The sequence below is a fragment of the Pseudophryne corroboree genome, chromosome 2 (genome assembly GCF_028390025.1).
Source record: "Pseudophryne corroboree isolate aPseCor3 chromosome 2, aPseCor3.hap2, whole genome shotgun sequence".
Classification (NCBI taxonomy): domain Eukaryota; kingdom Metazoa; phylum Chordata; class Amphibia; order Anura; family Myobatrachidae; genus Pseudophryne; species Pseudophryne corroboree.
The window spans coordinates 553,964,288-553,986,146 of record NC_086445.1 but is presented as its reverse complement, the minus strand read 5'-3'; the positions used below and the strand labels follow the sequence as shown (position 1 = coordinate 553,986,146).

At 47.2% G+C, this 21,859-nt stretch overlaps 1 long non-coding RNA gene across 3 annotated transcripts in view; it reads left to right on the top strand.

The window, feature by feature from the left end:
- The first annotated feature begins 9,770 nt into the window (after nucleotides 1–9,770).
- LOC135035420 (uncharacterized) overlaps nucleotides 9,771–21,859 on the top strand; it is a 62,490-nt gene continuing 50,401 nt past the window's right edge. Inside the window, exons 1-3 of one of the 3 annotated variants that reach the window (XR_010230475.1) lie at nucleotides 9,771–10,177; nucleotides 10,794–10,983; nucleotides 11,762–11,811. This is a non-coding gene — a long non-coding RNA (uncharacterized LOC135035420). The remainder of the gene's footprint in view (nucleotides 10,178–10,793; nucleotides 10,984–11,761; nucleotides 11,812–21,859) is intronic. The other 2 variants (XR_010230463.1, XR_010230469.1) reach the window with 2 other exon arrangements.

The window sequence follows — 21,859 nt, the reverse complement described above, 5'->3', positions numbered from 1 at the left end:
CAATACCAAGTATATGCATGTCTCGACCATCACAGTTTTTTATGTTTAAACAACAGACAAGTAAAAAAGAAAATAATAAGAAAGGTTCTAAGAAGAAGAGAGAGAAAAATAGTGGGGGAGAGAGGGAAAAGAGAGGGGGGGGGGATGGGAGAGTGGTGGTTCGTCAGAGAAACGAACTAGGTGAGTATATGAGATGGGAGAGTAATACTTCCCAGCTACAAATCATATCAACTGAACAACCGGGGTCTGTGTTTCATCTCTTATGTTTATTGGGACCTGTGTGGTGTAGAGAGCTGCTTCATACTGTGACTTATCCCATCAAATCCCGGTAGCGGGGGGCGTAGTATAGGTGAACCATGGTTCCCATATCCTCCTATATTTGTCCGATCTGTCATGTAAGGAGGCTGTGATTTTCTCCATCGTGGAGATATGCCAAATTTTTGCTATTAGCATGCTCCTAGGGGGAGTGTTGGTGTTTTTCCAATTTTTTGCTACCACACAGCGAGCTGCATGTAAGATTTGGAGAACTAAGCTGTTCGCCTGGTTATCTAGGTTGGGTAAAGGTAGGCCCAGCAGGGCCGACCATGGACCTAGGGTTATCCGTGAGCCAAAGACAGAGCCTAAGAGAGCCTCCACCTGAGCCCAGAACGTGTGCATTTTGGGGCATGACCACCAGATGTGTATAAAGTCTCCAGTTTGGCCACATCCACGCCAGCACAGTGGGGAGGACCCGGGAAAGATCTTATGCATTGTTGCTGGGACCCGATACCATCTAGTGTAGACTTTATAAGAATTTTCCTTCACAAGAGAGGAAATTGATGATTGAGCTACTTTTTGTCTAATGGTTTCCCATGAGTCTTCATCAGGTGGAGGGCCTAGGTCCTGCTCCCACTTACGTTCATGGGGGAGAATGTTTGTTGCCTTCAGGGAACGTAATAATGCGTAGAGTATAGAGATAATACCCTGCCGCATAGGAGAGTAAATGCATAGCCGCTCCAAGGGGGTGAGTTGGCGAATAACCTGGGCTTTGGGCAGGGAGCTTAAAAAGGAGCGGAGCTGTAAATATTCATAAAATACGGGTTGGGAGATATCGTATCTGTCACATAAAGATTGTAGGGAACGCCATGAGGATCCGTCTATAAAATCAAATATAAGACCCGGGCGTGGGTTCAGATGAAGCCACGAATGAGATTGCAAAGTGGAACCTGGGGGGAAGTCCCTGTTATCCCAGATGGACGTGATAGGAGATGGGAAAGTGGACAGGCCATAATGTCGAATGCAGAAAAACCACAAGGCGCAGGTGAGTTTTGTCGAAGGGACACAAGTTTGTAATGACCGTAGTGGCTTGGTCGGTGAGAGGAGGGAGACCAAGGAGGAGACCCCGGCCGCCAGAAGCTCGATTCGGATCCAAGGCAGGTGGGGGGCAGGGGAGAACCATGCCAGAGCCTGACTCAGGTGGGTTGCATGATAATATTTACGAATATCCGGCAATCCCCTACCTCCCGCCAGCGGGTCACGTATCAGAGTGGAGGTCTTGATTCTAGGGGGCTTACCAGACCATATAAATTTAACAAATAGCTTCTGCATTCGACATAAGGCCTCAGCGGGGATGCCCACGGGGATTGTTTGGATCAGATATAGGATCCTCGGGAGAACGTTCATTTTAATTGAAACTATCCGTCCAAACCAGGCTATAATCTGTTTGTCCCAAGCTCTAAGGTCAGACTCTATACACTTGAAGAGGGCAGGGAAGTTTTCAGAGTATAGAGAGTCGTAGGAGTTTGTGATGTACACGCCAAGGTACTTGATTTTCTTGGAGCGCCAAGAGAAGTTATAGTTAACAGCTAGGAGAGATCTGGTATTCTCATCAAGATGCAGTGGAAGGGCTTCCGATTTGGAGTAATTAATACGATATCCAGAGTAATGAGAGTATAATGAGAGGGTTTTAAATAGGTTAGGGATGGATATATTGGGAGAGGAGATAGTCAAGAGGACATCATCTGCGAATAATGACAATTTGAATTCCTCCTCACCAACATGGATGCCTTTGATATCAGGGTTGGCCCTAACCATACACGCCAAAGGTTCGATCGTCATGGCAAAAATTAGTGGTGACAAGGGACACCCCTGGCGTGTACCGTTGCTAATGTGAAAGAGTTGAGAGTCCTTGCCGTTGACCCGAACTCTAGCGGAGGGATTGGAGTAAAGTGCCTGGATGCCCTGAAGTAAGCTTCCCCCCAGACCGAATCTACGTAGAGTGGCAAACATGAAAGGCCATAGTATTTTGTCAAAAGCCTTCTCTGCGTCTAGCGAAAGAAGGATGGAAGGTAATTTAGTTTTGTTAATAAGATGGACCAGATTAATAGTTCTTCGTGTATTGTCTCTGGCTGACTGTCTGTACTTTTGCCCCATTGGTGTTGGGGTTACCCTGGTTAAGGGCCCACAATCCTCAATTTGACTGGGTCTCTGGGGAGATTCTTAGTTGGGGTACTGATTGTTTCAGGAGTTACTTGAGCCTTCCAGTCAGGCTTTCGCAGCTAAGTTTGCCAGGATTGCCAGGATGTTATGCAGATTTTGCGGACGTGTTCTCCAAAAAAGTTGCAGAGGTACTACCTCCCCATCGCCCCTATGCTGTGCCATTGATTTGTTGCCGAATGCTAAGCTTCCCAAGAGCAGGTTGTACTCCCTGTCACGTCCTGAGACTCAGGCTATGGCAGAGTACATTCAGGAGAACTTGGCTAAGGGATTTATCAGACCTTCACAGTCTCCAGTTGGGTCGGGGTTCTTCTTCGTGGGTATAAAGGACGGTTCGTTGCGACCCTGCATCGACTTCAGGGAATTGAACCGTATCACGATTAAAAACTCATACCCACTGCCTCTCATTTCGGTCTTGTTTGACCAGCTTCGTACTGCCACCATTTTTTCTAAGATTGACCTACGCGGTGCGTACAATCTAATCCGAATAAGAGAGGGGGATGAATGGAAGACTGCCTTTAATACCCACTCAGGGCATTATGAATATTTGGTGATGCCTTTTGGGCTCTGTAATGCCCCGGCAGTCTTCCAGGATTTCATGAACGATGTGCTCAGGGAATATTTGGATAGATTCTTAGTTGTATACTTAGATGACATCCTAATCTTCTCCCATTCCCTGGAGGAACATCGGAAGCATGTACGCTTAGTCCTCCATAAACTCAGAGACCACCGGCTTGGGGCGAAGCTGGAGAAGTGCGAATTTGAAGTTCAGCAAATCACATTTCTAGGATATATTATCTCCCTAGAAGGTTTCCAAATGGAGGGTTCCAAGGTACAGGCAGTCCTGGATTGGGTGCAGCCCACTAGTTTGAAAGCGCTTCAGCGTTTCCTGGGCTTTGCGAATTTTTATAGACGATTTATCGCTGGATTTTCGTCTATAGTGGCGCCCTTGGTGGCACTCACTAAGAAAGGGGCGGATGTTGCTCACTGGTCTTGTGAGGCCAAAGCGGCTTTTGCCCGTCTCAAAAGGGCATTTGTCTCGGCCAAGGTGCTGCGACACCCAGATCCAGAGCGTCCTTTTGTGGTGGAGGTGGATGCCTCTGAGATGGGTATTGGGGCAATGCTCTCTCAGATGGGAGTGTCTGATAATCGCCTTCATCCCTGTGCTTACTTTTCCCGTAAATTTTCGCCTGCCGAGATGAATTATGACGTGGGTAACCGGGAATTGTTGGCTATTAAGGATGCACTCGAGGAGTGGAGACACTGGCTTGAGGGGGCTAAGTTTGTGGTCTCAATTCTCACCGACCATAAGAATTTGGCATATTTACAGTCAGCGAAGCGTCTCAATGCCAGGCAGGCACGATGGGCTTTGTTTTTTGCTCGCTTTAATTTTTTGATAACATATCGCCCTGGGTCAAAAAACATCAAGGCTGATGCGCTCTCGCGGAGTTTTGCTCCAATCCAGGAGACCACCGAGGAGCCATTGCCCATTGTGTCCCCATCATTTATTAAAGTGGGCATTACCCAGGACCTCTTGTCATTAGTCCTTAGAGCGCAGGAGCAGGCTCCTCCAGACCTTCCGGTAGGTCTTTTGTTTGTGCCTCCTAGGTTAAGACAGCGAGTGTTCCTGGAATTCCATGCCAAGAAGTCGGCAGGTCACCCGGGTATTGCCAGAACTCGGGAGTTGCTATCTAGGGCGGTGTGGTGGCCCTCGGTGGCTAAGGATGTGGATCAGTGGGTTCGGGCATGTCACATCTGTGCCCGAAATAAGACTCCTAGAGGGGTTCCTGTTGGCCCATTACATCCACTCTCTATTCCATCTAAGCCATGGACCCACATTTCAATGGATTTTGTGGTGGACTTGCCCAAATCCTCGGGGATGACAGCCATCTGGGTTGTCGTTGACAGGTTTTCGAAGATGGCGCACTTCGTTCCACTGGTTGGGCTGCCATCGGCCAGACGCCTGTCTGAATTATTTATGCTGCATGTTGTGCGCCTCCATGGGTTGCCACTTGATGTGGTCTCTGATCGCGGATCCCAGTTTGTGGCCAAATTCTGGAGGGCATTTTGTTCCGATCTCCAGATTTCTGTCAGCTTGTCGTCAGGCTACCATCCGCAGTCTAATGGGCAGACTGAAAGGGTGAACCAGTCCTTGGAGCAGTTCCTCAGGTGTTATGTCTCCAAGTGTCAGACTGACTGGGTTGCTCATCTGTCCATGGCGGAGTTTGCCTATAACAACTAGAGATGAGCGGATTCGGTTTTACTCGGTTTTACTCGGTTCTCAAAGCGGCATCTTATTGGCTATCCAAAACACGTGACATCCGTGAGCCAATAAGATGCCGTTTTGAGAACCGAGTAAAACCGAGTAAAACCGAATCCGCTCATCTCTAATAACAACGCGGCTCACTCTGCTACAGGGATCTCTCCCTTCCTTTGTGTGTATGGGCATCATCCTAAGGCCAATTCTTTTGACCCCCTGGACTCCACGCCTGGTGGTTCCTCTGTGGTTTCGGTCCTTAGGGGTATTTGGAGGAAAGTGAAGAAAGCCCTTGTGTCTGTGTCATTAGTGACCAAAAGGGTTTTTGATAAGCGGAAAAGACCCTGCAGCTTCAAATTAGGAGACTTCGTCTGGTTGTCTACCAAGAATTTGAAGTTGAGACAGCCATCTCATAAGTTAGGCCCCCGGTTCATCGGCCCTTATAAGATCACTAGGGTTATCAATCCGGTGGCATTTCAGTTAGATCTGCCCCATTCTTTGGGTATCAATAAAAAATTTCATTGTTCCCTTTTAAAACGGGCGATTAGTAATCCTTCTTCCAGTGGAAGACCTTCTCCTCTTCTGATACGTGGCCAGAGGGAGTTTGTTGTTGAAAGAATTCTTGACTCCAAGATGGTTCGGGGTCGGCTGTCATTTTTAGTGCACTGGAAGGGGTATGGCCTGGAGGAGCGGTCGTGGGTGCGCAGTTGTGATCTTCATGCCCCCAGACTGATACGCTCTTTCTTCTCGCAGTTCCCCGATAAACCCGGTGGTAGGGGTTCTTTGACCCCTCGTCAGAGGGGGGGTACTGTTAGGGTCTCCTGCCCTGTGCTGCCACGTCGTCATGGCAACCGGGAGACAAGTGCTAGCGGAGTAACCTGAGCGCAGCTGATACTCCGGTTCGGGTCTTTTGCTGTGCAGTGGTTAAAGGCTTTGTGCACGGCAAGGGATCCGGTGCTGGTTTTTGTGCTCACAGTCTGTGAGGTCTGAGTGGGGAGTGGACAGCACCTGCTATATAAACCCTCTTCTCAGGTTAAGCAGATGCTGCTGAATCTTTGTTGGTTAGTCAGTTCCTGAAAGTTAGCCAGTACTGTGTAGCTTTGTATTTGTTTGTTGCTTACTGCAAATAGGCCTTGGGATTTGGTACTACACTCTGCCAATCCAGACCTAGCAGTAAGACTGGAGTCAGTCGTTTAACTTGCTGGGGTTCTTTTGCTACTCTGTGAACTTAGCAAGTTTGCGGCTGTATTCTCAGACTTGCCTGCCAAAATCATTTCTCACTGTGCAAGGTGTTCAGGTGTCAGTTTAGTGGCAGTAAGCTGAACCAGTGCACTGCAAGTGAGGACTAGGATTGTGGAGACTCTCCTTGTGTCTATTATTCCATCTCTGACCAAGGAGTTTACTGCCACACCCGTTGGTAACCCTTTAGGGTTTTGCTGTTGCCCTTAGCAACGGCATTTCGGGTTCTCTACGTATTAAAACACAACATCTCGCTTCTTTCCATCTGAGCATTCCTAATACTAGGGAGACACCCAGTTTCTTAGCCTCTGGGCTTCTCTGTTCACTTTGTGTTGATTTTGTTACCCTATCACCTTCTGTGTACGTAATGTCATATTCCCCAGTCTGTCTGTGAGTTCATTTGTTTTGCATCCCTCTCCGTTCAGACACCAGTACATTCCTGCAGGCACTGGTGTGCATAACACATGCCGGCTTCTCGCTTCTGGCTCTGCAAGGGGGACGGCGGCGCGGCTCTGGGATCGGACGACCAAGGGTGCGTTCCTGTGTACGATCCCTCTGGAGCTTATGGTGTCCAGTAGCCTAAGAAGCATGACCTATCCACAGTGAGTAGGGCTGCATCTCTCCCCTCAGTCCCACGTAGCAGAGAGTCTGTTGCCAGCAGATCTCTCTGAAAATAAAAAAATCCTAACTAAATACTTTCTATTTAGCAAGCTCAGGAGAGCTCACTAAAGTGCACCCAGCTTGTCCGGGCACAGATTCAAACTGAGGTCTGGAGGAGGGACATAGAGGGAGGAGCCAGTGCACACCAGTATTCCTAATTCTTTCTTAAAGTGCCCTGTCTCCTGTGGAGCCCGTCTATTCCCCATGGTCCTTACGGAGTCCCCAGCATCCACTAGGACGTTAGAGAAATACTGATTAACTTCAATTAAATACATCCTAGGACTTCACCTTTTTAAAAACAAAAAATGAAAATTTGCTTTATTGCCAGACAGATTGCATATATATAATAAATAATGTGAATTAATTACAGGAGCCACACTTATAATAGTAACACAGTAGTATCAGTGGGAGGCAACATGAAGCACTAAGCCAATAAGAAGCCACTGTAGATCTCCATTATCATCAGGTCACATTTTACACTAGAGGTGGAGGCCTTGCAAGTCACATGTCTCCTGACAAGCACATGTGTCCTTCTTGTGGGATGCATTTACATAAACTCACCCTTACTGTACTTTGCCAATAAGTGCACGCTACCCCCATTGTCTATACTGTAAGTGCAAAGAGGTTTAAGTGCAAAATGCATGTGGATCTGGATCTACTGTTCATAGTCAAGACTGTGTAAGATATTTTTGTGCACATGTTCAGCATAACGAATTGCAATTTGTACAAAAAGAAAAAAGACACCATGGGCCTGATTCTGAGTCACATGCAGACCCAGGTGCTACTTTTATGCTGTACCCCTCAACAGTGTAGGTCTAGGATTTGTGCCCAAAAAAGGGGGTGCTGAGAATGATGCTGGTCTGCACGTTTCTATTCAACCGTTGTAACAGTCCTCTCCTCTGACATCCCCCTTCCCCCGCACAGGACACTGCGCCTGCGGGGTGACAGCAGGAGTCCAGAACACTACCCCAAAAAATGGGGCTGTCCCACTGGAGCCAGGACATTTGGGAGGTAAGTTTATGTTAATGCCCCAGTCAATTTCTTCAAAACTGAGACATCCACCTCCAGCATCTTATGTCTGTGGAAATCCATCTCAGAGTGTCTTTAGACATAACATACAGATGGGTCCACGGTTATCTTGACTAGTTTTCTGTGCCTAGGCACAATTATCTTGACTAGTTTTCTGTGCCTAGGATCAACATGACTTATTAGCATAAACCCTTCATCTATTGTTCTCAGATGCAATACAATACAGAGAACAATAAAGCAGGGTATTAAGTCATTACAGCAGGGGATTAAGTCCGACTGGCCAGTCTCAGTTAATCCTATTACAGGTCAAGATAATCGTGGACCCATCTGTAAATGCACCATCGGATGCGTCATCAAAACTTGCACCAGCCGTATGGATAATGCAGTTTGTCTGTCTGAGTATGCTGTCCTGTGTGAAGGGTTGTGCATCATCAGACACAGCCACTGTCAGCAACTTGTCCATGTCTCCCTACTGTGTATATACAGATGGTCAGTGCCGTTTCTAGCGGCGGGCGTGCCGTGCCACCGCACGGGGCGCCCGCCGCGGCACTTTGCATGTACTTATGTCTCCCTCCTCCCTCTTCCCGAGCACTCCTGCTCAGGGGACGGGGTTTCGCAGAATGACGCGTTTGTGTCGTGACGTCACGATGCAATCGCGTCATTCCGCGAAACCCCGCCCCCTCAGCAGGAGTACTCAAGAGGGAGAAGGAGCAGACAAGCGTTGGAGGAGGCGGCTGGCGCGAGGGAGGTGAGGCGGCCCGACCCGAAGAGCGGGAAGATCTTCTATGTGTAAGTAGTCTCTCTCTCTCTCTCTCCTCTCTCTCTCCCTTCCTTCCCCCCCCACTTGACACCTGCCTGCGTACTGTGCAAAATGGGGACACCTGCCTGCCGCACTTTGTAAAATGGGAACATTTGCCTGCCGTGCTGTGTAAAATGGGGACACCTGCCTGCTGCACTGTGTAAAATGGGGACTCTTGCCTGCCGTGCTGTGTAAAATGGGGACACCTGCCTGCCGCGCTGTTTAAAATGGGGACACCTGCCTGCGTACTGTGTAAAATGGGGACACTTGCCTGCCGCGCTGTGTAAAATGGTGACACCTGCCTGCCGTGCTGTGTGAAATGGGGACACCTGCCTGCCGTGCTGTGTAAAATGGGGACACCTACCTTCTGCGCTGTTTAAAATGGGGACACATGCCTGCGTACTGTGTAAAATGGGGACACCTGCCTGCCGCGCTGTGTAAAATGGGGACACCTGCCTGCCGTACTGTGTAAAATGGGGACACCTGCCTGCCGCGCTGTGTAAAATGGGGACACCTGCCTGCCGTACTGTGTAAAATGGGGACACCTGCCTGCCGCACTTTGTAAAATGGGGACACCTGCCTACCGTACTGTGTAAAATGGGGACACCTGCTTGCCATACTGTGTAAAATGGGGACACTTGCCTGCTGTAATGTGTAAACTGGGGACTTTTGATTTTTGATTTTTTTTCCCCTGTGGTGGCCGTGATGATATCAGATGAGGCCACGCCCACTTTAATGAGACCACGCCCATTTTAATCAGGCCACACACCCTTGTCAGGAGCGTGCACATGCTTTTTCTTTTTATAGCTATGGGGGGGCGCATTTTTTTTTATAGCAATGGGGGGGCGCATTTTGAAATAAATCTCGCACTGGGATCCAAATTGGCTAGAAACGGCCCTGCAGATGGGTCCACGGTTATTTTGGCTAGTTTGCTGCTCCTAGGCACAACATGGTTTATTAACATAAACCCTTCATCTATTGTTCTCAGCTGCAATACAATACAGAGAACAATGCAGCAGGGGATTAAGTCATTACAGCAGGGGATTAAGTCATTACAGCAGGGGATGAAGTCCGACTGCCCAGTCTCAGTTAATCCTATTAAAGGTCAAGATAAACATGGACCCATCTGTAATGCAACAATAAGATTCAATTATATCCCCACATGGCATATTGCCTTAGATTTCATCTAATAGGCATTTGAGTGCTTCTCTGTGTGCTCATAACTCTTCTATACTACCCAAACTTTTCTTCTTTGAGTGGGCCGCAAAGAGGGATTGTAATACCCTGCTATGCAAGATACTACTTTATATCTGACACTGTGCAGTGCACTACAACGCATTTCTGTCATTTCACAGGCAGATAATTCCCAACAGTCTCTGCAGCTGCTCAAGAGGTCAGGAGGTGGTCACATGACCAATGTCAGGTGTGACAGTTGGTGAAGGTTAGGCGGACATCTTAGGGAGAGCACGGTGGCTGGACTGGCGTGAGGAGGTGCTGCGCAGGTTAGCTGTAAAGGCCACTGTCCCCGTGACCGGAGTTAGAGAAATGGCAACCAGAGAGCAGTGAGAGCCTCCCGCAGCATATCTACAGCTTCCAGTGATCGCAGCTGACATGGGAGTGTGGTGATGTAGCTCCCATCCTCTATAGGTGCAGACTGGAGGCAGTTCCCAGCCTGAGAAAGGGGACGGTGCGTCAGTGAACACAGTGAACAGGAGCTGGTGAGCAAACACTGAGTACATTGCACCTTTCAGATCCGAGAACCCTTACTAAGAATATTCTGTCAGCAGTTTACCCTCTCCTTGCTGCAGCTGTTGTTAAATCATTTAGCATTACAGACTTACAGTTTAGAGACTGTGAAAAGAGGACAGCATACGTGCCTATACTTATTTATACATGCCACGATCATACACTCAGTATCAGCTGCCATGCTTCTAGAGAGTCCAAGGAAAGTCATTTCATCTGTAACAGTTATATTTTAGCGGCCAACACAGTGATATGGACCGGTAGCTGCAGGCCAAAGTAGCCGAGGCACATTCAGCGGCTTAGATACTTAGTGATACAGGCGCATTCAGCAGCTCACCCTTAAAAGCAGAGAGGTGAGCCAGGGCCAAGTCTGGACCAAGTGATACAGCTAACCTAGCTAGGTTCATCACAGTGTTAGAGATTATGGACAATCTTTGCTAAGGAACAGTTCTTTAGATCCACCGTAATAAAGTACAGCTGGCTGGTAACACTTTGGGCTCTGAGACTAACCAGGGTGTAATTAGAAAGATTTAGCAGTCTCCACAGTTACTGCAGCTGCATGCAAGGTAACATCGCTGCAATTTCTTACAGACAGAACTCCAACACCAAGCCCTCTGACTACACGGAATAAGCTGCCTTTCTTCTTGTGTGATTTCTCCGCTATTACTTTTAGCATACCCAGATTCAGTGATTAATCTCAGGAGATTGACTATCTAGAGAAAGTGCACTATATATACTTATATGAACATTACAGAGGTTACAAAGGGGCCCCAATTAAAAGGTAATTGTTATTGTGAATGCTATTGTAAATTTATGTTTTCTCTTAGTAGGATTGTTATTCTCTAAATATTGTGCATTGTAATATGGTTTTTTTTGTAAGCAACATATGTTGAGTATAATACGAATACTGTTTCGCTCTTGACTACTCGAAGTTACACAGTAAAAGAAGTTACACTGAAGTGTTACAGTTGAATAAAATTCCAGTCTCTAGAAATTGTCATTAATGTCTTTACAAAAGGTATTTTAAAATAAAAGTGTATCCTAAATTGCACATGATACTTACCTTGGTGGGTATTACAGGATCATGGCTCTTTCTTTTCAGCAATAGCAGTAGTCCATAATGCAGTTGCAAATATGAGATCTTTACCTTATAGACACTTTTTGTAAATGCTCAAATTCACTTCACATATGGGGGTAATTCTGAGTTGATCGCAGCAGGAAATTTTTTAGCAGTTGGGCAAAACTATGTGCACTGCAGGGGAGGCAGATTTAACATGTGCAGAGAGAGTTAGATTTGGGTGTGGTGAGTTCAATCTGCAATCTAAATTGCAGTGTAAAAATAAAGCAGCCAGTATTTACCCTGCACAGAAACAATATAACCCACCCAAATCTAACTCTCTCTGCACATGTTATATCTGCCCCCCCCCCCCCCCCCTGTAGTGCACATGGTTTTGCCCAACTGCTAAAAAAAAATCCTGCTGCGATCAACTTGGAATTACCCCCATAGTTCCATATTGCAAGCATGGCAATTCACCCATATATTATATTTCTTGTTGCAGTGCAAGAACCAAAAATCCTTATTCCATCACTTGGTCGCCAGAAAATACAAGTTCAGTAAGCTGAGAAGCTTAATGTTTTGTTCATGTCTATTTCCCAGATCCTTCAAGATGAACAGTTTTAGAAAACTCAAATGTTATATGCACATTGTCAAAATACTATTACAAACCAAAAGCCACTTATAATTAACCCTTTCAGAAACACAATTCAAATTAATGCTATACTTTAACCAAAGTCTAGTAAAAATATCAACATACAGTCTATAAACACAAGACCTGTCAAACTCCCATAAAGAACAATTCAGAGGGGTACATATTCTGACAATTTGAGCCTTCTTATATCTATTTAATAGTCAAGATGCTCCGATTTGGGATCACAGCTGTTAAAGTTACTGAAAGAAGAAGATTCCTTGATTTCCACATCAATCGGAACTCACTTAGCTATTTATGACCTCTGTGTCTGTCTGTCTCAGAACACTTTAAACCTCCCTAGTTTGGGGCAGCAATAGTTGAGGTGAAGAGTTCACAGCGGCTCTGGAACTACAAAATCTTCATAGCTGTAGGATGCTCAGAACACGCAACTTTAATCATATATAAAATACTTCATAAAATGTAATGTAAATCAGATGCTTGTAATAAGCTTCAATTATCTTAACTGGGTTAAACAAAACTATTCTTTACAATGTAGTCCGCTTGTGCAAGTTTGTGCTATGTGATCATTGTTAGGACAAATAACCAAATCTTTTTCTATCTGATCATAAAGCTTTTTCTTCTGTATCATACTGGTATTAACATGATAATATTTTATGGGTATATTGTTAGGGTCTCCTGCCCTGTGCTGCCACGTCGTCATGGCAACCGGGAGACAAGTGCTAGCGGAGTGGCCTGAGCGCAGCTGATACTCCGGTTCGGGTCTTTTGCTGTGCAGTGGTTACAGGCTTTGTGCACGGCAGGGGATCCGGTGCTAGTTTTTGTGCTCACAGTCTGTGAGGTCTGAGTGGGGCGTGGACAGCACCTGCTATATAAGGCCTCTTCTCAGGTTAAGCAGATGCTGCTGAATCTTTGTTGGTTAGTCAGTTCCTGAAAGTTAGCCAGTACTGTGTAGCTTTGTATTTGTTGTTGCTTACTGCAAATAGGCCTTGGGGTTTGGTACTACACTCTGCCAATCCAGACCTAGCAGTAAAACTGGAGTCAGTCGTTTAACTTGCTGAGGTTCTTTTGCTACTCTGTGAACTTAGCAAGTTTGCGGCTGTATTCTCAGACTTGCCTGCCTAAATCCTTTCTCACTGTGCAATGTGTTCAGGTGTCAGTTTAGTGGCAGTAAGCTGAACCTGTGCACTGCAAGTGAGGATTAGGATTGTGGAGACTCTCCTTGTGTCTATCATTCCATCTCTGACCAAGGAGTTTACTGCCACACCCGTTGGTAACCTTTTAGGGTTTTGCTGTTGCCCTTAGCAACAGCATTTCGGGTTCTCTACGTATTAAAACACAACATCTTGCTTTTTCCATCTGAGCATTCCTAATACTAGGGAGACACCCAGTTTCTTGGCCTCTGGGCTTCTCTGTTCACTTTGTGTTTGTTTTGTTACCCTATCACCTTCTGTGTATGTGGTGTCATGTTCCCCAGTCTGTGAGTTCATTTGTTTTGCATCCCTATCCGTTCGGAGACCAGTGCATTCCTGCAGGCACTGGTGTGCATAACAGTTCAGACACCAGTACATTCCTGCAGGCACTGGTGTGCATAACAGTTCAGACACCAGTACATTCCTGCAGGCACTGATGTGCATAACATATTCAGCAGCCCAATACTCCTGTTGAAATTTTGTGGGAATATGGAGCATACCCCTCAAAATACGTTGCAACAGGTGGTCGATCAGGTGCAGGTCCTGACACGACAATTTAATGATTTATCCATTAAAATGCACACCTCCCAGGCCGCTGGCGGAGCTCCCGCAGCAGCAGCACCTTCAGGGGTTAAGGAGCCGAAAGTAAATCTCCCGGATCGTTTTTCTGGAGATCGCTCGCAGTTCTTTTGTTTCAAGGAGAGCTGCAAGCTATACTTCCGGCTTAGGCCTCAGTCTTCTGGGTCGGAGATTCAGCGGGTGGGCATAGTGATTTCCTTGCTACAAGGAGACCCACAGGTCTGGGCATATGGGTTGCAGCCTGACTGTCCGTCACTTAAAAGTGTTGATGCTTTTTTTACGGCACTGGGCATGTTGTATGATGACCCTGACAAGACGGCCTCAGCCGAGGCTCAGATTTCGATCCTTAAGCAAGGGCGAAGGCCAGTTGAGGTTTACTGTACGGAGTTTCGGAGGTTGGCCCATGATACCCAGTGGAATGACCCAGCCCTGAGACACCAGTACCGAAGAGGTCTTTCTAACCAAATAAAAGACCAACTGGTACAATATTCCTTGCCTGATAGCTTGGATCAGCTCATGCAGTTATCCATCCGGGTGGATAGACGGCTGAGAGAGCGTAGGCTTGAAAGGGAGACCGAGGTTTCCTTCTTTCCCAAGGGAACCTCAGACTCTGAGGAATTTTCCGAGGAGCCTATGCAGATTGGGGCTACCCGCCTCTCCTCGCGTGAGAAGACGCGGAGGAGACAGCAGGGGTTGTGTTTGTACTGTGGGAATAAAGGTCATGTGGTAGTATCATGCCCAGAAAAGCCGGAAAACTTCAGGGCCTGAGGGTGATGGGAAATATCCTGTCAGGCCAGAAGTCAGAATTTCCCAAGAAGACTTTTATCATTCCGGTGACCTTGAAGATCCTCAGTCAAACTGTCAAGACTGAGGCCTTTGTGGACAGTGGGGCCGACGGGGTTTTTATGGACCGCCAATTCGCCCTGAAACACTCTGTTCCCTTAGTACCCTTGGCATTGGAAATTGAGATTTGTGGGTTAAACGGGGAACCATTATCCCAAGGTAAAATTACCTCTTGCACTAGCCAGATTTCTTTGTTTATTGGAGCCACACACTCTGAAAAATTGTCCTTTTATGTGACTGTCTGTACTTTTGCCCCATTGGTGTTGGGGTTACCCTGGTTAAGGGCCCACAATCCTCAATTTGACTGGGTCTCTGGGGAGATTCTTAGTTGGGGTACTGATTGTTTCAGGAGTTGCTTGAGCCTTCCAGTCAGGCTCTCGCAGCTACGTTTGCCAGGATTGCCAGGGTGTTATGCAGATTTTGCGGACGTGTTCTCCAAAAAAGTTGCAGAGGTACTACCTCCCCATCGCCCCTATGACTGTGCCATTGATTTGTTGCCGAATGCTAAGCTTCCCAAGAGCAGGATGTACTCCCTGTCACGTCCTGAGACTCAGGCTATGGCAGAGTACATTCAGGAGAACTTGGCTAAGGGATTTATCAGACCTTCACAGTCTCCAGTTGGGTCGGGGTTCTTCTTCGTGGGTAAAAAGGACGGTTCGTTGCGACCCTGCATCGACTTCAGGGAATTGAACCGTATCACGATTAAAAACTCATACCCACTGCCTCTCATTTCGGTCTTGTTTGACCAGCTTCGTACTGCCACCATTTTTTCTAAGATTGACCTACACGGGGCGTACAATCTAATCCGAATAAGAGAGGGGGATGAATGGAAGACTGCCTTTAATACCCACTCAGGGCATTATGAATATTTGGTGATGCCTTTTGGGCTCTGTAATGCCCCGGCAGTCTTCCAGGATTTCATGAACGATGTACTCAGGGAATATTTGGATAGATTCTTAGTTGTTTACTTAGATGACATCCTAATCTTCTCCCATTCCCTGGAGGAACATCGGAAGCATGTACGCTTAGTCCTCCAGAAACTCAGGGACCACCGGCTTGGGGCGAAGCTGGAGAAGTGCGAATTTGAAGTTCAGCAAATCGCATTTCTAGGATATATTATCTCCCCAGAAGGTTTCCAAATGGAGGGTTCCAAGGTACAGGCAGTCCTGGATTGGGTGCAGCCCACTAGTTTGAAGGCGCTTCAGCGTTTCCTGGGCTTTGCGAATTTTTATAGACGATTTATCGCTGGATTTTCGTCTATAGTGGCGCCCTTGGTGGCACTCACTAAGAAAGGGGCGGATGTTGCTCACTGGTCTTGTGAGGCTAAAGCGGCTTTTGCCCGTCTCAAAAGGGCATTTGTCCCGGCCAAGGTGCTGCGACACCCAGATCCAGAGCGTCCTTTTGTGGTGGAGGTGGATGCCTCTGAGATGGGTATTGGGGCAGTGCTCTCTCAGATGGGAGTGTCTGATAATCGCCTTCATCCCTGTGCTTACTTTTCCCGTAAATTTTCGCCTGCCGAGATGAATTATGACGTGGGTAACCGGGAATTGTTGGCTATTAAGGATGCACTCGAGGAATGGAGACACTGGCTTGAGTGGGCTAAGTATGTGGTCTCAATTCTCACCGACCATAAGAATCTGGCATATTTAGAGTCAGCGAAGCGTCTCAATGCCAGGCAGGCACGATGGGCTTTGTTTTTTGCTCGCTTTAATTTTTTGATAACATATCGCCCTGGGTCAAAAAACATCAAGGCTTATGCGCTCTCGCTGAGTTTTGCTCCAATCCAGGAGACCACCGAGGAGCCGTTGCCCATTGTGTCCCCATCATGTATTAAAGTGGGCATTACCCAGGACCTCTTGTCATTAGTCCTTAGAGCACAGGAGCAGGCTCCTCCAGACCTTCCGGTAGGTCTTTTGTTTGTGCCTCCTAGGTTAAGACAGCGAGTGTTCCTGGAATTCCATGCCAAGAAGTCGGCAGGTCACCCGGGTATTGCCAGAACTCGGGAGTTGCTATCTAGGGCGGTGTGGTGGCCCTCGGTGGCTAAGGATGTGGATCAGTGGGTTCGGGCATGTGACATCTGTGCCCGAAATAAGACTCCTAGAGGGGTTCCTGTTGGCCCATTACATCCACTCTCTATTCCATCTAAGCCATGGACCCACATTTCAATGGATTTTGTGGTGGACTTGCCCAAATCCTCGGGGATGACAGCCATCTGGGTTGTCGTTGACAGGTTTTCGAAGATGGCGCACTTCGTTCCACTGGTTGGGCTGCCATCGGCCAGACGCCTGTCTGAATTATTTATGCTGCATGTTATGCGTCTCCACGGGTTGCCACTTGATGTGGTCTCTGACCGCGGATCCCAGTTTGTGGCCAAATTCTGGAGGGCATTTTGTTCCGATCTCCAGATTTCTGTCAGCTTGTCGTCAGGCTACCATCCGCAGTCTAATGGGCAGACTGAAAGGGTGAACCAGTCCTTGGAGCAGTTCCTCAGGTGTTATGTCTCCAAGTGTCAGACTGACTGGGTTGCTCATCTGTCCATGGCGGAGTTTGCCTATAACAACGCGGCTCACTCTGCTACAGGGATCTCTCCCTTCCTTTGTGTGTATGGGCATCATCCTAAGGCCAATTCTTTTGACCCCCTGGACTCCACGCCTGGTGGTTCCTCTGTGGTTTCGGTCCTTAGAGGTATTTGGAGGAAAGTGAAGAAAGCCCTTGTGTCTGTGTCATTAGTGACCAAAAGGGTTTTTGATAAGCGGAAAAGACCCTGCAGCTTCAAATTAGGAGACTTCGTCTGGTTGTCTACCAAGAATTTGAAGTTGAGACAGCCATCTCATAAGTTAGGCCCCCGGTTCATCGGCCCTTATAAGATCACCAGGGTTATCAATCTGGTGGCATTTCAGTTAGATCTGCCCCGTTCTTTGGGTATCAATAAAACATTTCATTGTTCCCTTTTAAAACGGGCGATTAGTTGTTGAAAGGATTCTTGACTCCAAGATGGTTCGGGGTCGGCTGTCATTTTTGGTGCACTGGAAGGGGTATGGCCCGGAGGAGCGGTCGTGGGTGCGCAGTTGTGATCTTCATGCCCCCAGACTGATACGCTCTTTCTTCTCGCAGTTCCCCGATAAACCCGGTGGTAGGGGTTCTTTGACCCCTCGTCAGAGGGGGGGTACTGTTAGGGTCTCCTGCCCTGTGCTGCCACGTCGTCATGGCAACCGGGAGACAAGTGCTAGTGGAGTGGCCTGAGCGCAGCTGATACTCCGGTTCGGGTCTTTTGCTGTGCAGTGGTTACAGGCTTTGTGCACGGCAGGGGATCCGGTGCTGGTTTTTGTGCTCACAGTCTGTGAGGTCTGAGTGGGGCGTGGACAGCACCTGCTATATAAGGCCTCTTCTCAGGTTAAGCAGATGCTGCTGAATCTTTGTTGGTTAGTCAGTTCCTGAAAGTTAGCCAGTACTGTGTAGCTTTGTATTTGTTGTTGCTTACTGCAAATAGGCCTTGGGGTTTGGTACTACACTCTGCCAATCCAGACCTAGCAGTAAAACTGGAGTCAGTCGTTTAACTTGCTGAGGTTCTTTTGCTACTCTGTGAACTTAGCAAGTTTGTGGCTGTATTCTCAGACTTGCCTGCCTAAATCCTTTCTCACTGTGCAATGTGTTCAGGTGTCAGTTTAGTGGCAGTAAGCTGAACCTGTGCACTGCAAGTGAGGATTAGGATTGTGGAGACTCTCCTTGTGTCTATCATTCCATCTCTGACCAAGGAGTTTACTGCCACACCCGTTGGTAACCCTTTAGGGTTTTGCTGTTGCCCTTAGCAACAGCATTTCGGGTTCTCTACGTATTAAAACACAACATCTTGCTTTTTCCATCTGAGCATTCCTAATACTAGGGAGACACCCAGTTTCTTGGCCTCTGGGCTTCTCTGTTCACTCTGTGTTTGTTTTGTTACCCTATCATCTTCTGTGTATGTGGTGTCATGTTCCCCAGTCTGTCTGTGAGTTCATTTGTTTTGCATCCCTATCCGTTCGGACACCAGTGCATTCCTGCAGGCACTGGTGTGCATAACAGTTCAGACACCAGTACATTCCTGCAGGCACTGGTGTGCATAACAGTTCAGACACCAGTACATTCCTGCAGGCACTGGTGTGCATAACATATATGTATGTTAAACCATGTGTAATGGGTTACCATATATAGCGTTTAGGTCTTTTTATGTTAGGTAAAATAGATTATAATGTATATTCATTGTCAGTCACAACAAGACCCTGTGAAAGCATGACACAGAGTAATAACTAGGCCTGTGCCAGAAACCATTTTGGTGACCCCCCCCCCCCCCCCCCCCCTTCGCTAATAGGGCATTTAAGCATGCACCCAAAAAATGGGCATGGCCTCATGGGGAATAGGTGTAGCTTCAGTGCACACACCCTTGCTCATCAATCTGGGGTTGTGTTCACAACTCCTGGAGATGCTGGACGACATCTATTTGGTGACAGGGTAGTGAGAGTTGCTGGGTCTGGCTGGTCTATCATGTTCCTGTAAGTGCTGGTGGCAGCCTGGCTGTGGGTAAGTTGCAGTACTTAGGGCCTCCGTTGACATTCAGACATGCCCATACATACATACATAACATGCAAATACTACGTTACATCTGCACCTGAAAGCCAACAACCTGTAACCACCCAGCAATGAAAAACACATTTCTAATATACTTCTTTGTGTGCGCACCTAAATCTGCCCAGCAACTCTGTATGAACACCATTGGGATGTAAGTGCGGTGCAACTAAGATGCATAAGCAGATGAAAAACATTGCACAAGATAAAAATAAAACACATTAGCATACAAAGGGAAAAAAAACACATTAACTCCCCACAGAAAAAGTAAAAACACAAGAAAAGACAAATAACTTGCCCCTCAACAGTAAAAAATAAACACATTAGCCTACAAAGAAAAAAATAAAATACTTTAGCATATCACAGGAAAAAATTTAATAAATTAAGCCTCTGGCAGAAAAAATAATACACATTAGCCCACAACAGAAATAAATAAACACAGGAAAAGAAAAATTAATTGCCCACCCGCCCCAGCAGGAAACAAAAATAAAATACATTAGCCCCCACGGGAAAAAAATAAAATGCATTAGCCCATTGCAGGGGGAAAAAACATCCCCCACAGGAAAAAAATAAAACACATAAGCCCCAACAGAAAAAAAGAAAACACATTGGGGGGAATTCAAATGTTTGAAAAGTCAGTTGTGTGTCTGTTTTTCCCTGTCTATTAGATTGGGAAAAAAAGACACCCAACTAACTTTTCAAACAATTGAATATCCCCCATTGGCTCCCACAAGAAAAAAATAAAACACATTCGCCCCCACAGGAAAAAAGTAAAAAGCAATAGCCCAGACAGGAAGATAAAAATGTTGTCCCAAACAGGAAAAAAAAAACACATTGGCCCATGCTCACACACCATGCTCGCTGCCCTTCTCCCTCGCTCACTCCCAATTACTTGCAGTTATGGCGGGTAACAGATGGGCCACATATGTGCCCAAAAACAGGGACAGATTAAGCCACTGGGAAAGCTTGACAGTTCCCACTAGGCTGATCCCATGCTCCCCTTTGTCAAACCGGCCAACACTGCCTGCCGGCCTGAACCAGCACTGCTTTATGGTCGCCGCACTTATGGAATTTTGAAATGCAAACTGGAAGCTCCCAGCTCCACATCATCTCTGTGCAGTGTCCCATTCTCAGCCTCCTCTGCCTGTCTCTGTGGGAGAGGTCAGGCCTTTCCCTGGGACTGCTGGAGGACAGAGGTGTGTGTTGCTGTTCATTTAGGAGTAAGAGCCTAAGGAGAGGGTACTTGGGCTTTCCATCCTGTGTGAATATGCTGTCAGTGCTGTCCACAGAGTGAGGGATGGTAACCAGGACCCTGGAGCTGCAGATAGCAGGTGAGATTCTAGTTCAGCTTACTCTGACTTCCCAGAGAGTCCCTTCCACTCCCTTCCAGCCCACTAATTCCCACCACTACTCCTATGCTGCCCTGTGCTTCCCACTAATACTCCCATCCTGCCTCCTGCTTCCCACTACTACTCTCAACCTGCCCCCTGTTTAGCACTACTACTGCTCCCAGCTTGCCTCCTGCTTAGCATTACTACTACTCCCATTAAGTTCCATGTTTCCCACTACTATGCCCATCATGCCCCTGATATGCAATGCTACTACTCTCACCCTCTCCCCTGCTCTAAAATACTGCTCCCATTATACCCGTTTTCCACTACTACCACTTCCACCTGCCTCTTGTTTCCCACTGCAACTACTACTACTACTTCTCTCATACAGTCCCCTACTTCACACTATTACTCCCATCCTTCCCCCTTCTTCCCACCTCTACTTCTATCCTGCCCTTGCTCTGCACTACTACTGCACCCTTCCTGCCCCTGCTTCCTTCTACTTACTACTTCCATTCTGTCCCATGCTCCACACTACTACTCCCAACCTGCCCCCCCCCCCCCTACCCATTACTACTCTCATCCTGAGAAATGCTATGCACTACTACTATTCCCTGATAAACACTACCACTGATCCCACCCGAATGCCTGCTTCCCAACACTATTACTCCCATCCTGTCCCCTACTTCCCAATACTACTTCCTTCCTGCCCCCTGTTTTGCACCACTTCTCTTCTCATCCTGCCCTCAGCGGAGTATATGGAGCTCACGCTCCAGGCGCTGGCAACAGAGGGGACAATAGGCTAACCAGCCTTACCCCCTTGTCAAACAAAGCAGTACACACTATCACCCCCTCATCTTGAACATACCCATAAGCCACCCTACCCCTGGGCCTCTAGAACATACCCTACCATCAAGTGTCCCTAGATATACAGTACCCCACCAGTCCAGGGACATAAACTACCCACCATACCCCAGGGACATACACTACCCACCCTCCCCTACCCAGGGACATACTCTCCCCACCCTACCCAATGGCCCCCTAGACATAGTACTCTCCCCCCCCCCCAGGGACAAACACTATCCACCTCATTGTGTTGTGAAGGCCAATGTGTTTTCATGCTTTTTCTTTGGGGGTCAATGTTTTTTATTGTTTTCTATAGTTGCAAATATGTTGTTTTTTTCTGTGGGAGCCAATGTATTTGTGGTTTTTTTTCTGTGCAGGCCAATGTGTTTGTTTTCTGTGGGGGTCAATGCATTTTATTTATTTTTTTGTAATGTGTGTCTGAGTTGCACCATGTATGCGTATGGTGTTCATACAGAGTTGAAGTACAGATTCAGAAGCACACACCAAGAAGTGTAAGAGTAATGTGTTTGGTTTTCCTAGGTTGTTTCCAGTAGAGA